Here is a 12,983-nt window from a genome sequence, read left to right as displayed (position 1 = left end):
GGAGATAAATATTGGCAAGTCTGCCTCCGTGCCATTGCTGTGTGTGGCATCTGTCTCTCATTGTGTGGCACCGAAAACACTGTGTAATACTTGGCCATTTTTTTTTTTTTTGGGTACATTCTCCCTTTTCCAAAAAAAAAAATTAGTGGGAGATAAATATTGGCAAGTCTGCCTCCGTGCCAGTGCTGTGTGTGGTATCTGTCTCTCATTGTGTGCCACCGAAAACACTGTGTAATACTTGGCCATTTTTATTTTTTTTTGCTAAATTCTCCCTTTTCCCAAAAAAAAATTAGTGGGAGATAAATATTGGCAAGTCTGCCTCCGTGCTATTGCTGTGTGTGGCATCTGTCTGTCATTGTGTGGCACCGAAAACACTGTGTAATACTTGGCCCTTTTTTTTTTTTTGCTAAATTCTCCCTTTTCCCAAAAAAAAATTAGTGAGAGATAAATATTGGCAAGTCTGCCTCTGTGCCATTGCTGTGTGTGGCATCTGTCTGTCATTGTGTGGCACCGAAAACACTGTGTAATACTTGGCCTTTTTTTTGGGGGGGGGTACATTCTCCCTTCTCCCCAAAAAAAAATTAGTGGGAGATAAATATCGGCAAGTCTGCCTCCGTGCCATTGCTGTGTGTGTTATCTGTCTCTCATTGTGTGCCACCGAAAACACTGTGTAATACTTGGCCATTTTTTTTTTTTTTGCTATATTCTCCCTTTTCCCCCAAAAAAATTAGTGGGAGATAAATATTGGCAAGTCTGCCTCCGTGCCATTGCTGTGTATGGCATCTGTCTGTCATTGTGTGGCACCGAAAACACTGTGTAATACTTGGACATTTTTTTTTTTTTAGGGTAAATTCTCCCAGAAAAAAAAAAAAATAGTGGTAGATTAAGATAGGCATTTCTGCTTGAGTGCTGGTCCTGTGTGTGCCATCTGTCTCAAATTATTGGGGCACAGAAAACCTAGTGTGTAACATTGGGCCTGATTTTCCTTTCAGTGTCAGTCACCTATAAAGGTATATATAAATCCTACAGAAGTTTGAGTTCACCTGATAAGTTGTTTTACAGTAACAAATAGCGTTACTTTGGTTACGTTTTGCAAACAATGAGGAAGTCTAGTGGAAGAGGTCGTGGCCGTGGGCGGTCATTGTCAGCTGGTAATGATGGTAGTGGTGGTGGAGCATCAGGTGGTCATGGTAAAAGCAGTACAGCACCTAAGTCTCGAGTTGTTGAGCCAGGTTCGTTGTCTGGCTACACAAGGCCTCGAACGCTCTCTTTTCTGGGAGTAGGAAAACCACTTTTGAAGCCGGAGCAGGAAGAACAAGTATTGGCTTTCATTGCTGACTCTGCCTCTAACTCTTTTGCCTCCTCCTCGGAAAGTGCCAAATGTCAGAGCAGTGCATCGTCAGTGGATGCTCCTGGTCAGGAACAAGTCGCTTCCTTGTGTCCTTCACTAAAAACAACAGTGAAGGATGCGTCAGTCGACACAACAGGTTACTCCATGGAGCTCTTTACACATACCGTTCCTGGGTTACACAGTGAAACAGTTAACAGGCTATGCCCATTAGAAGTTGAATCGGACATGGAGTGCACAGATGCACAGCCACAGCCAGATTACTATGCTGTTCCTTTGACTCAGACCAGAACATTGCCCTCGCAGTGTACTGAGGCAGAATCAAAACCAGCGGAGACTATGGTGCTCCGTCACGAACGCAATACCACCGGCTTACACGGTGACACAGACGAAGTTGCACACAACATAGAATAGGAGATCATAGATGACCCAGTTGTGGACCCCGATTGGCAGCCATTGGGGGAACAGGGTGCAGGCGGCAGTAGTTCTGAAGCGGAGGAGGAGGAGCCGCAGCAGGCATCAACATCACAACAGGTTCCATCTACCGGGCCCGTATCTGGCCAAAAACGCGTGGCAAAACCAAAACCAGTTGGAGGACAGCGTGGCCATCCGGTTAAAGAAGCTCAGTCTGCAATGCCTGAAAAGGTATCCAATAGTAGAAAGAGTGCAGTCTGGCATTTTTTTAAACAACATCCAAATGATCAGCGCAAAGTCATCTGTCAAAAATGTTCAACTACCTTAAGCAGAGGTCAGAATCTTAAAAGTCTAAATACAAGTTGCATGCATAGACATTTATCCACCATGCATTTGCAAGCCTGGACTAACTACCAAACATCCCTAAAGGTTGCAGCGCCCTCGGCCAATGAAGCTAGTCAGCAACGCTACATCCCTTCCCTCCCTGTAAGCCGACCATTTCCCACACCACCTGCAGTATCTGTGCAGCTTTCGTCGCCAGGCCAAAGCAGTCAGGGAATCACCAGGTTAGTAGTAGGAAACACTGCATGTAGGGCACCAGCAAGAATACCATCTCCAACCCTCTCTCACTCACCCATGTTCACCGGCACCACCGCTAGTTCCACGATCTCCAGCTCTCCAGTCCAGCTCACCCTACATGAGACTCTTGTTAGGAAAAGGAAGTACTCATCCTCGCATCCGCGTACACAGGGTTTGAACGCCCACATTGCTAGACTAATCTCATTAGAGATGATGCCCTACCGGTTAGTTGAAAGCGAAGCTTTCAAAGCGCTGATGGACTACGCTGTACCACGCTACGAGCTACCCAGTTGGCACTTCTTTTCTAGAAAAGCCATCCCAGCCCTCCAACAGCATGTTAAAGACCGCATCGTCCATGCACTCAGGCAGTCTGTGACTACAAAGGTGCACCTGACAACAGATGCATGGACCATTAGGCATGGCCAGGGACGTTACGTGTCCATCACGGCACACTGGGTGAATGTGGTGGATGCAGGCTCCACAGGGGACAGCAATATTGGGACAGTTCTGCCTAGCCCACGGTCAAGGAAAGAGTTGGCTGTAGGCGTTCGCCCCCCCTCCTCCTCTTCCTCCTCCTCCTGCAGAAGCGAGAGCTCGTCCACAGACCGCAGTCGCACATCCACTCCATCTGCAGCTGCCACTGTTGCACACCAGGTGTGCCATTATGGGACAGCTAGTGGCAAGCGTCAGCAGGCTGTATTGGCAATTAAGTGTTTGGGCGACAACAGACACACCGCGGAAGTTCTGTCCAAGTTCTTGCAGAAAGAAACTCAGTCATGGCTGGGCACTGTACATCTTGAGGCAGGCAAGGTAGTGAGTGATAACGGAAGGAATTTCATGGCTGCCATAGCCCTTTCCCAACTGAAACACATTCCTTGCCTGGCTCACACCTTAAACCTGGTGGTGCAGTGCTTCCTGAAAAGTTATCCGGGGTTACCCGACCTGCTCCTCAAAGTGCGCAGACTTTGCTCGCATATCCGCCGTTCGCCTGTACACTCCAGCCGTATGCAGAACTATCAGCATTCTTTGAACCTTCCTCAGCATCGCCTAATCATCGACGTTGCAACAAGGTGGAACTCCACACTGCACATGCTTCAGAGAGTGTGCGAACAGAGGCGTGCTGTTATGTATTTGTGGGAGGATACACGGGCAGGCAGTTGGATGGCAGACATGGAGTTGTCAGGTGTGCAGTGGTCGAAGCTACAAGACCTGTGTCAAGTCCTTCAGTGTTTTGAGGAATGCACATGGCTGGTTAGTGCAGACAACGCAATAATAAGCGTGAGCATCCCCCTAATGCGTCTGCTGATGCAAAGTTTGACGCACATAAAGGAGCAGGCGTCTGCAGCCGAGGAAGAGGAAAGCCTTGATGACAGTCAGCCATTGTCTGGTCAGGGCCGTGTAGAGGACGCGGTAGCGGGCGAAGAGGAGGAGGACGAGGAGGATGGTGGGGATGAGTACTTTTTTAATGAGGAAGCTTCTCCTGGGCCAACAGAAATTAGTGGCGTTGCAAGGCCGGGTTCTGTTTTTGTAAGGGAGACAAGTGACGTAGATTTGCCTGTAACTGCCCCTCAAACCAGCACAACCGCAGATTTGCCAACTGAAACTTTGGCCAACATGGCGGATTATGCCTTACGTATCCTCAAAAAGGACCCACGCATTATTAAAATGATGAGCGATGACGATTACTGGTTGGCCTGCATCCTTGACCCTCGCTATAAAGGCAAATTGCAAAATATTATGCCACATGAGAACCTCGAACAAATATTAGCAACCAAACAAGCTACTCTTTTAGACCGTTTGATTCAGGCATTCCCAGCACACAGCGCCGGTGATGGTTCTCACACGAGCTGCAGGGGGCTACAGGGCAGAGGTGTTAGAGGTGCACAGATCAGAAGTGGCGTTGGACAGAGGGGTTTTCTGACCAGGTTGTGGAGTGATTTCGCAATGACCGCAGACAGGACAGGTACTGCAGCATCTATTCAAAGTGACAGGAGACAACATTTGTCCAGTATGGTTACTAATAGTGTTGAGCATTCCGATACTGCAAGTATCGGGTATCGGCCGATACTTGCTGTATCGGAATTTCCGATACCGAGATCCGATACTTTTGTGGTATCGGGTATCGGGTATCGCAACAACATTAATGTAATAATGTGTAAAAAAAGAGAATTAAAATAAAAAATATCGCTATACTCACCTGTCCGACGCAGCCGGGACCTCAGCGAGGGAACCGGCAGCGTTGTTTGTTTAAATTTCGCGCTTTTACTTGGTTACGTGAAGTCCCGGCTTGTGATTGGTCAGGGCGGCCATGTTGCCGGGACGCGGACCAATCACAGCAAGCCGTGACGTAATTTCGTCACGGCTTGCTGTGATTGGTCCGCGTCCCGGCAACATGGCCGCCCTGACCAATCACAAGCCGGGACCTCACGTAACCAAGTAAAAGCGCGAATTTTAAACAAACAACGCTGCCGGTTCCCTCGCTGAGGTCCCGGCTGCGTCGGACAGGTGAGTATAGCGATATTTTTTATTTTAATTCTTTCTTTTACACATTAATATGGTTCCCAGGGCCTGAAGGAGAGTTTCCTCTCCTTCAGACCCTGGGAACCATCAGGAATACCGTCCGATACCTGAGTCCCATTGACTTGTATTGGTATCGGGTATCGGTATCGGATTGGATCCGATACTTTGACGGTATCGGCCGATACTTTCCGATACCGATACTTTCAAGTATCGGACGGTATCGCTCAACACTAGTTACTAACTATTTTTCAGCCCTTATTGATGTTCTCCCTCAACCGTCATTCAAATTTGATTACTGGGCATCCAAATTAGACACCTGGCCTGAATTGGCAGAATATGCGTTGCAGGAGCTTGCTTGCCCAGCAGCTAGTGTGCTATCAGAAAGAGTATTCAGTGCTGCTGGTTCAATATTAACCGAAAAAAGGACTCGTCTGGCTACCCAAAATGTGGATGATCTCATTTTCATTAAAATGAACCACTCCTGGATTTCAAATTATTTTGCCCCACCTTTCCCGGCTGACACCTAGCTTTCCTATAAAAAGGTCTTGCTTGTGGACTGGTCTTACTGAGTGTTAAAATCTCTTAATTTGCAGTAGCTGTTTGACCAGCATACGACATGTTTACACATCCCCAATGGGAAAACTCCCCCCACGGGGCCGTTGTCTCACTCTCGACACTTGGCGCAAGCACCCGTTAGTTACAGTGCTGTTTGTCAGAAGAGGTGGGTGTGCTCGCTTTTGGTCGACGGCACTGCCACTGGGTCCCTCATAGTACAATGTAGTGTCTCTGGCAGGGGTGGTGCGCACCCAATGTCAGACACACCGTTGTAACATGAGGGGCCCTGGGGCGGTACGGCCGGCCACAAGAGAGTTCCCCCCCCAGCTCAAACTGTGCTCTACCACGTGCCAAATTATCTCGCACAGTTCCACCAATGTTTAGTCTATGCGCTGACATCATTCAATGCCTGGCACTGACAGTCAATACCAATTTGTTGACATCTATGATGATAGTTACAGTAGTCTGGGTCAGTGTCCTATATTGACACCAGTAAATACTAATTTACTGCCAAATTACTTTGTCATAAACTCTGCAGATGAGCCCACCCCTGTACCTAAGCATGCCACCCTTTTTTTATTTATAGTTGTTTTGCGAGACATTAACATCTATTTATTTTTTGGGAGTACTAACTGTGTCAGACACTTCTTGCAATACTCCTCCACTGACCACAATGCTGCCTGGAGTGCCTGCCTGTGTATCCATGTAACCGATTTAAAACTGCCATGCCTGCCTATTGTTTGTTATTTTAGGCCTTTGATAGCCTGTCTGCGGCCCCTACTTGCAATACTCCTCCACTGACCACAATGCTGCCTGGAGTGCCTGCCTGTGTATCCATGTAACCGATTTAAAACTGCCATGCCTGCCTATTGTTTGTTATTTTAGGCCTTTGACAGCCTGTCTGCGGCCCCTACTTGCAATACTCCTCCACTGACCACAATGCTGCCTGCCTGTGTAACCATGTAACCGATTTAAAACTGCCATGCCTGCCTATTGTTTGTTATTTTAGGCCTTTGATAGCCTGTCTGCGGCCCCTGCTTGCATTACTCCTCCACTGACCACAATGCTGCCTGGAGTGCCTGCCTGTGTATCCATGTAACCGATTTAAAACTGCCATGCCTGCCTATTGTTTGTTATTTTAGGCCTTTGACAGCCTGTCTGCGGCCCCTACTTGCAATACTCCTCCACTGACCACAATGCTGCCTGCCTGTGTATCCATGTAACCGATTTAAAACTGCCATGCCTGCCTATTGTTTGTTATTTTAGGCCTTTGATAGGCTGTCTGCGACCCCTACTTGCAATACTCCTCCACTGACCACAATGCTGCCTGCCTGTGTATCCATGTAACCGATTTAAAACTGCCATGCCTGCCTATTGTTTGTTATTTTAGGCTTTGATAGCCTGTCTGCGGCCCCTACTTGCAATACTCCTCCACTGACCACAATGCTGCCTGGAGTGCCTGCCTGTGTATCCATGTAACCGATTTAAAACTGCCATGCCTGCCTATTGTTTGTTATTTTAGGCCTTTGTTAGCCTGTCTGCGGCCCCTACTTGCAATACTCCTCCACTGACCACAATGCTGCCTGGAGTGCCTGCCTGTGTATACATGTAACCGATTTAAAACTGCCATGCCTGCCTATTGTTTGTTATTTTAGGCCTTTGATAGCCTGTCTGCGGCCCCTACTTGCAATACTCCTCCACTGACCACAATGCTGCCTGCCTGTGTATCCATGTAACCGATTTAAAACTGCCATGCCTGCCTATTGTTTGTTATTTTAGGCCTTTGATAGCCTGTCTGCGGCCCCTACTTGCAATACTCCTCCACTGACCACAATGCTGCCTGGAGTGCCTGCCTGTGTATCCATGTAACCGATTTAAAACTGCCATGCCTGCCTATTGTTTGTTATTTTAGGCCTTTGACAGCCTGTCTGCGGCCCCTACTTGCAATACTCCTCCACTGACCACAATGCTGCCTGCCTGTGTATCCATGTAACCGATTTAAAACTGCCATGCCTGCCTATTGTTTGTTATTTTAGGCCTTTGATAGCCTGTCTGCAGCCCCTGCTTGCAATACTCCTCCACTGACCACAATGCTGCCTGGAGTGCCTGTCTGTGTATCCATGTAACCAATTTAAAACTGCCATGCCTGCCTATTGTTTGTTATTTTAGGCCTTTGATAGCCTGTCTGCGGCCTTTACTTGCAATACTCCTCCACTGACCACAACGCTGCCTGCCTGTGTATCCATGAAACCGATTTAAAACTGCCATGCCTGCCTATTGTTTGTTATTTTAGGCCTTTGATAGCCTGCCTGCGGCCCCTATTTGCAATACTCCTCCACTGACCACAATGCTGCCTGGAGTGCCTGCCTGTGTATCCATGTAACCGATTTAAAACTGCCATGCCTGCCTATTGTTTGTTATTTTAGGCCTTTGACAGCCTGTCTGCGGCCCCTACTTGCAATACTCCTCCACTGACCACAATGCTGCCTGGAGTGCCTGCCTGTGTATCCATGTAACCGATTTAAAACTGCCATGCCTGCCTATTGTTTGTTATTTTAGGCCTTTGATAGCCTGTCTGCGGCCCCTACTTGCAATACTCCTCCACTGACCACAATGCTGCCTGGAGTGCCTGCCTGTGTATCCATGTAACCGATTTAAAACTGCCATGCCTTCCTATTGTTTGTTATTTTAGGCCTTTGACAGCCTGTCTGCGGCCTCTACTTGCAATACTCCTCCACTGACCACAATGCTGCCTGGAGTGCCTGCCTGTGTATCCATGTAACCGATTTAAAACTGCCATGCCTGCCTATTGTTTGTTATTTTAGGCCTTTGACAGCCTGTCTGCGGCCCCTACTTGCAATACTCCTCCACTGACCACAATGCTGCCTGCCTGTGTATCCATGTAACCGATTTAAAACTGCCATGCCTGCCTATTGTTTGTTATTTTAGGCCTTTGATAGCCTGTCTGCGGCCCCTACTTGCAATACTCCTCCACTGACCACAATGCTGCCTGGAGTGCCTGCCTGTGTATCCATGTAACCGATTTAAAACTGCCATGCCTGCCTATTGTTTGTTATTTTAGGCCTTTGATAGCCTGTCTGCGGCCCCTACTTGCAATACTCCTCCACTGACCACAATGCTGCCTGCCTGTGTATCCATGTAACCGATTTAAAACTGCCATGCCTGCCTATTGTTTGTTATTTTAGGCCTTTGATAGCCTCTCTGCGACCCCTACTTGCAATACTCCTCCACTGACCACAATGCTGCCTGCCTGTGTATCCATGTAACCGATTTAAAACTGCCATGCCTGCCTATTGTTTGTTATTTTAGGGCTTTGATAGCCTGTCTGCGGCCCCTACTTGCAATACTCCTCCACTGACCACAATGCTGCCTGGAGTGCCTGCCTGTGTATCCATGTAACCGATTTAAAACTGCCATGCCTGCCTATTGTTTGTTATTTTAGGCCTTTGACAGCCTGTCTGCGGCCCCTACTTGCAATACTCCTCCACTGACCACAATGCTGCCTGCCTGTGTATCCATCTAACCGATTTAAAACTGCCATGCCTGCCTATTGTTTGTTATTTTAGGCCTTTGATAGCCTGTCTGCGGCCCCTACTTGCAATACACCTCCACTGACCACAATGCTGCCTGGAGTGCCTGTCTGTGTATCCATGTAACCAATTTAAAACTGCCATGCCTGCCTATTGTTTGTTATTTTAGGCCTTTGATAGCCTGTCTGCGGCCTTTACTTGCAATACTCCTCCACAGACCACAATGCTGCCTGCCTGTGTATCCATGTAACCGATTTAAAACTGCCATGCCTGCCTATTGTTTGTTATTTTAGGCCTTTGACAGCCTGTCTGCGGCCCCTACTTGTAATACTCCTCCACTGACCACAATGCTGCCTGGAGTGCCTGCCTGTGTATCCATGTAACCGATTTAAAACTGCCATGCCTGCCTATTGTTTGATATTTTAGGCCTTTGATAGCCTGTCTGCGGCCCCTACTTGCAATACTCCTCCACTGACCACAATGCTGCCTGGAGTGCCTGCCTGTGTATCCATGTAACCGATTTAAAACTGCCATGCCTGCCTATTGTTTGTTATTTTAGGCCTTTAACAGCCTGTCTGCGGCCCCTACTTGCAATACTCCTCCACTGACCACAATGCTGCTTGGAGTGCCTGCCTGTGTATCCATGTAACCGACTTAAAACTGCCATGCCTGCCTATTGTTTTTTATTTTAGGCCTTTGATAGCCTGTCTGCGGCCCCTACTTGCAATACTCCTCCACTGACCACAATGCTGCCTGCCTGTGTATCCATGTAACCGATTTAAAACTGCCATGCCTGCCTATTGTTTGTTATTTTAGGCCTTTGACAGCCTGTCTGCGGCCCCTACTTGCAATACTCCTCCACTGACCACAATGCTGCCTGCCTGTGTATCCATGTAACCGATTTAAAACTGCCATGCCTGCCTACTGTTTGTTATTTTAGGCCTTTGATAGCCTGTCTGCGGCCCCTACTTGCAATACTCCTCCACTGACCACAATGCTGCCTGGAGTGCCTGCCTGTGTATCCATGTAACCGATTTAAAACTGCCATGCCTGCCTATTGTTTGTTATTTTAGGCCTTTGATAGCCTGTCTGCGGCCCCTACTTGCAATACTCCTCCACTGACCACAATGCTGCCTGGAGTGCCTGCCTGTGTATCCATGTAACCGATTTAAAACTGCCATGCCTGCCTATTGTTTGTTATTTTAGGCCTTTGTTAGCCTGTCTGCGGCCCCTACTTGCAATACTCCTCCACTGACCACACCAATGCTGCCCGTGTACCCCTGGAACCTATTTAATAGTTCATAGAGCCCAGTTATATATTTTATTTACTATTAATAAGGCCATGATGGACTACGCTGTACCACGCTGCAAGCTAACCAGTCGACACTTCTTTTGCGAGAAAAGCCATCCCAACCCTCCACCAGCATGTAAAAGACCGCATTGTCCATGCACTCTGGCAATCTGTGAGTACAAAGGTGCACCTGACAACAGACACATGGACCTGTAGGCATGGCCACGGAAGATTACGTGTCCATTAAGGCGCAATGGGTTAATGTGGTGGATGCATGGTCCACAGGGGACAGCCTACTAAGTCTGTCTGCAGTCGCTAATTCAAATTTTCCTCCACTGTCTAAATCGGAGCTTCCACCTTCTGGCTTTCGGCCTATAGTATCAGAAATTAAACTGCATTTGGCCTTCAACTTTGGTTACGGCCTACTAATGGTGTCTGCCCGTCCCTGGTGTTTGCCCTCAACTGAATAAAGCTGAGCTTCCACCTTCTGGCTTTTGGCCTATAGTATCAGATATTAAACTGCATTTGGCCTTCAACTTTGGTTACGGCCTACTAACGGTGTCTGCCCCTGCCTGGTGTTTGTCCTCAACTGAATAAAGCTGAGCTTCAACCTTCTGGCTCTCATTAAGTGCTGTGTTTTTAAAAATTGGTGGTTAGGGCCTACTAACGGTGTCTGCCCCTCCCTGGTGTTTGCCCTCAACTGAATAAAGCTGAGCTTCCACCTTCTGGCTTTCGGCCTATAGTATCAGATATTAAACTGCATTTGGCCTTCAACTTTGGTTACGGCCTACTAACGGTGTCTGCCCCTGCCTGGTGTTTGTCCTCAACTGAATAAAGCTGAGCTTCAACCTTCTGGCTCTCATTAAGTGCTGTGTTTTTAAAAATTGGTGGTTAGGGCCTACTAACGGTGTCTGCCCCTCCCTGGTGTTTGCCCTCAACTGAATAAAGCTGAGCTTCAGTCTTAGGCTTTTGGCCTAAAGTATCAGATATTAAACCGCATTTGGCCTATTAGTGTGTTTGGGCCCTTAAAGCAGTGTCTGCTGCTCCTGGGTTTGCTACTCCACTGAACAAAGCAATGCTTCCTGTTTAGTCCTGTTACCAATTTTGAACTGCATTTAGCCTACTTTATTCTTTGGCCCTATATCTGTTTCCTCCTCATCCTGCCCATTGCCCAGCCACTGCTAGATGAGTCTGCTGGTACATTGACCTAGACCACTACATTCCCCTTGCACTCTACACAGCCAGAATCTGACCCTGCTGAAAGTAAGGTTCCCCTTCCCGCATGTTATACCACCTTACACAGGGACAAAGAGGAAGGTGCAGATGAAAGTGCAGGTTCCTTCATCAGGTGGGGGGGGGCATACTCGTTGGCGACGTCACTGGCACAGGGCCCCTCAGAGTACGCAAAAGTGTCGCTGATGGTGGGAGGCGCCCCCGCCGTGCAAACACACCGCTGTACTTTGAGGGGCCCTGTGCCAGTGCCAATGCCAACGAGTGTGCCCCCCTGCTTGCTCAGGATCACAGCACTTGCAACGTTGAAATACTTACCTCTCCCTGCTCCACCGCCGTGACGTAGTCCACGATTCCTGGGCCCACTAAAACCTTGAACCAGCCCTACCCCCCACAACTTTTGCCAAATTACCTCCAAGTTCCATTGAACAACTATTATTATAAAGTTAATTAAGATTGACAAGCTTCAGAAACAAGAATGGATGTTTTTGGCATTAAAATGGGCACTGTAGGTGTTTTCCTGGCCTCCACTCACTGCCGACTATGCTTCCCCATTGACTTGCATTGGGTTTCGTGTTTCGGTCGATCCCCGACTTTTAGCGATAATCGGCCGACTGCACTCGACTCGACTCTGGACAAAGTCGGGTTTCACAAAACCCGACTCGATCTTTAAAAAATGAAAGTCGCTCAACCCTAGTGAGGACCAAGGAGGGGGCCTGTTGTGAATTCTGCTATTGGGCTCCCTCCGGTGGTTGTAGGTGGTAATGCAGTTGCCCCTGAGTTGCAGTCCTGGTCAGGTGTATCTGCTGATTGCAGATCTGACTGGGGTATTTAGGCGTGCAGGATTCATTAGTCCTTGCCAGTTGTCAATTGTTGTTGGGAGGTGTAGGACCTCTGCCTTGTTCCTCCTGCCTTTCTGCCAAATCAGCAAAGATAAGTGTCTGGTTCTTTTTCCCTGTGGCACACATGTTGTGTGCTTCACAATTCAGTGCTATTCTTTGTGTTTTCTTGTCCAGCTTAGATTGTGTCAGTATTTTCTCAGTCTTGCTGGATTCTCTGGAGTGGCAGATATACATTCCATGTCTTTAGTTAGATTGTGGAACTTTTTGTATTATCTGCTGTGGATATTTTTGGAAGGGTTTTAATACTGACCGCCTAGTAATCTGTCCTAGCCTTTCCTATTTAGCTAGAGTGGCCTCTTTTGCTAAATCCTCTTTTCTACCTGCATGTGTCTATTCTTCTCCTACTCACAGTCATTATTCGTGGGGGGCTGCCTATCCTTTGGGGGTCTGCTCTGAGGCAAGATAGCATTCCCATTTCCATCTATAGGGGTATTTAGTCCTCCGGCTGTGTCGAGGTGTCTAGGGAGTGTTAGGCACACCCCACGGCTATTTCAAGTTGTGGTGTTAGTTCAGGATTGCGGTCAGTACAGGTTCCACCAACTCCAGAGAAAGTTTCATGCGGCTCCAAGGTCACCAGATCATAACAGGGGCCC

Source organism: Ranitomeya variabilis, chromosome 3 (genome assembly GCF_051348905.1).
Source record: "Ranitomeya variabilis isolate aRanVar5 chromosome 3, aRanVar5.hap1, whole genome shotgun sequence".
In the NCBI taxonomy this organism is placed as follows: Eukaryota; Metazoa; Chordata; class Amphibia; order Anura; family Dendrobatidae; genus Ranitomeya; species Ranitomeya variabilis.
This window is presented reverse-complemented; position numbering follows the sequence as displayed.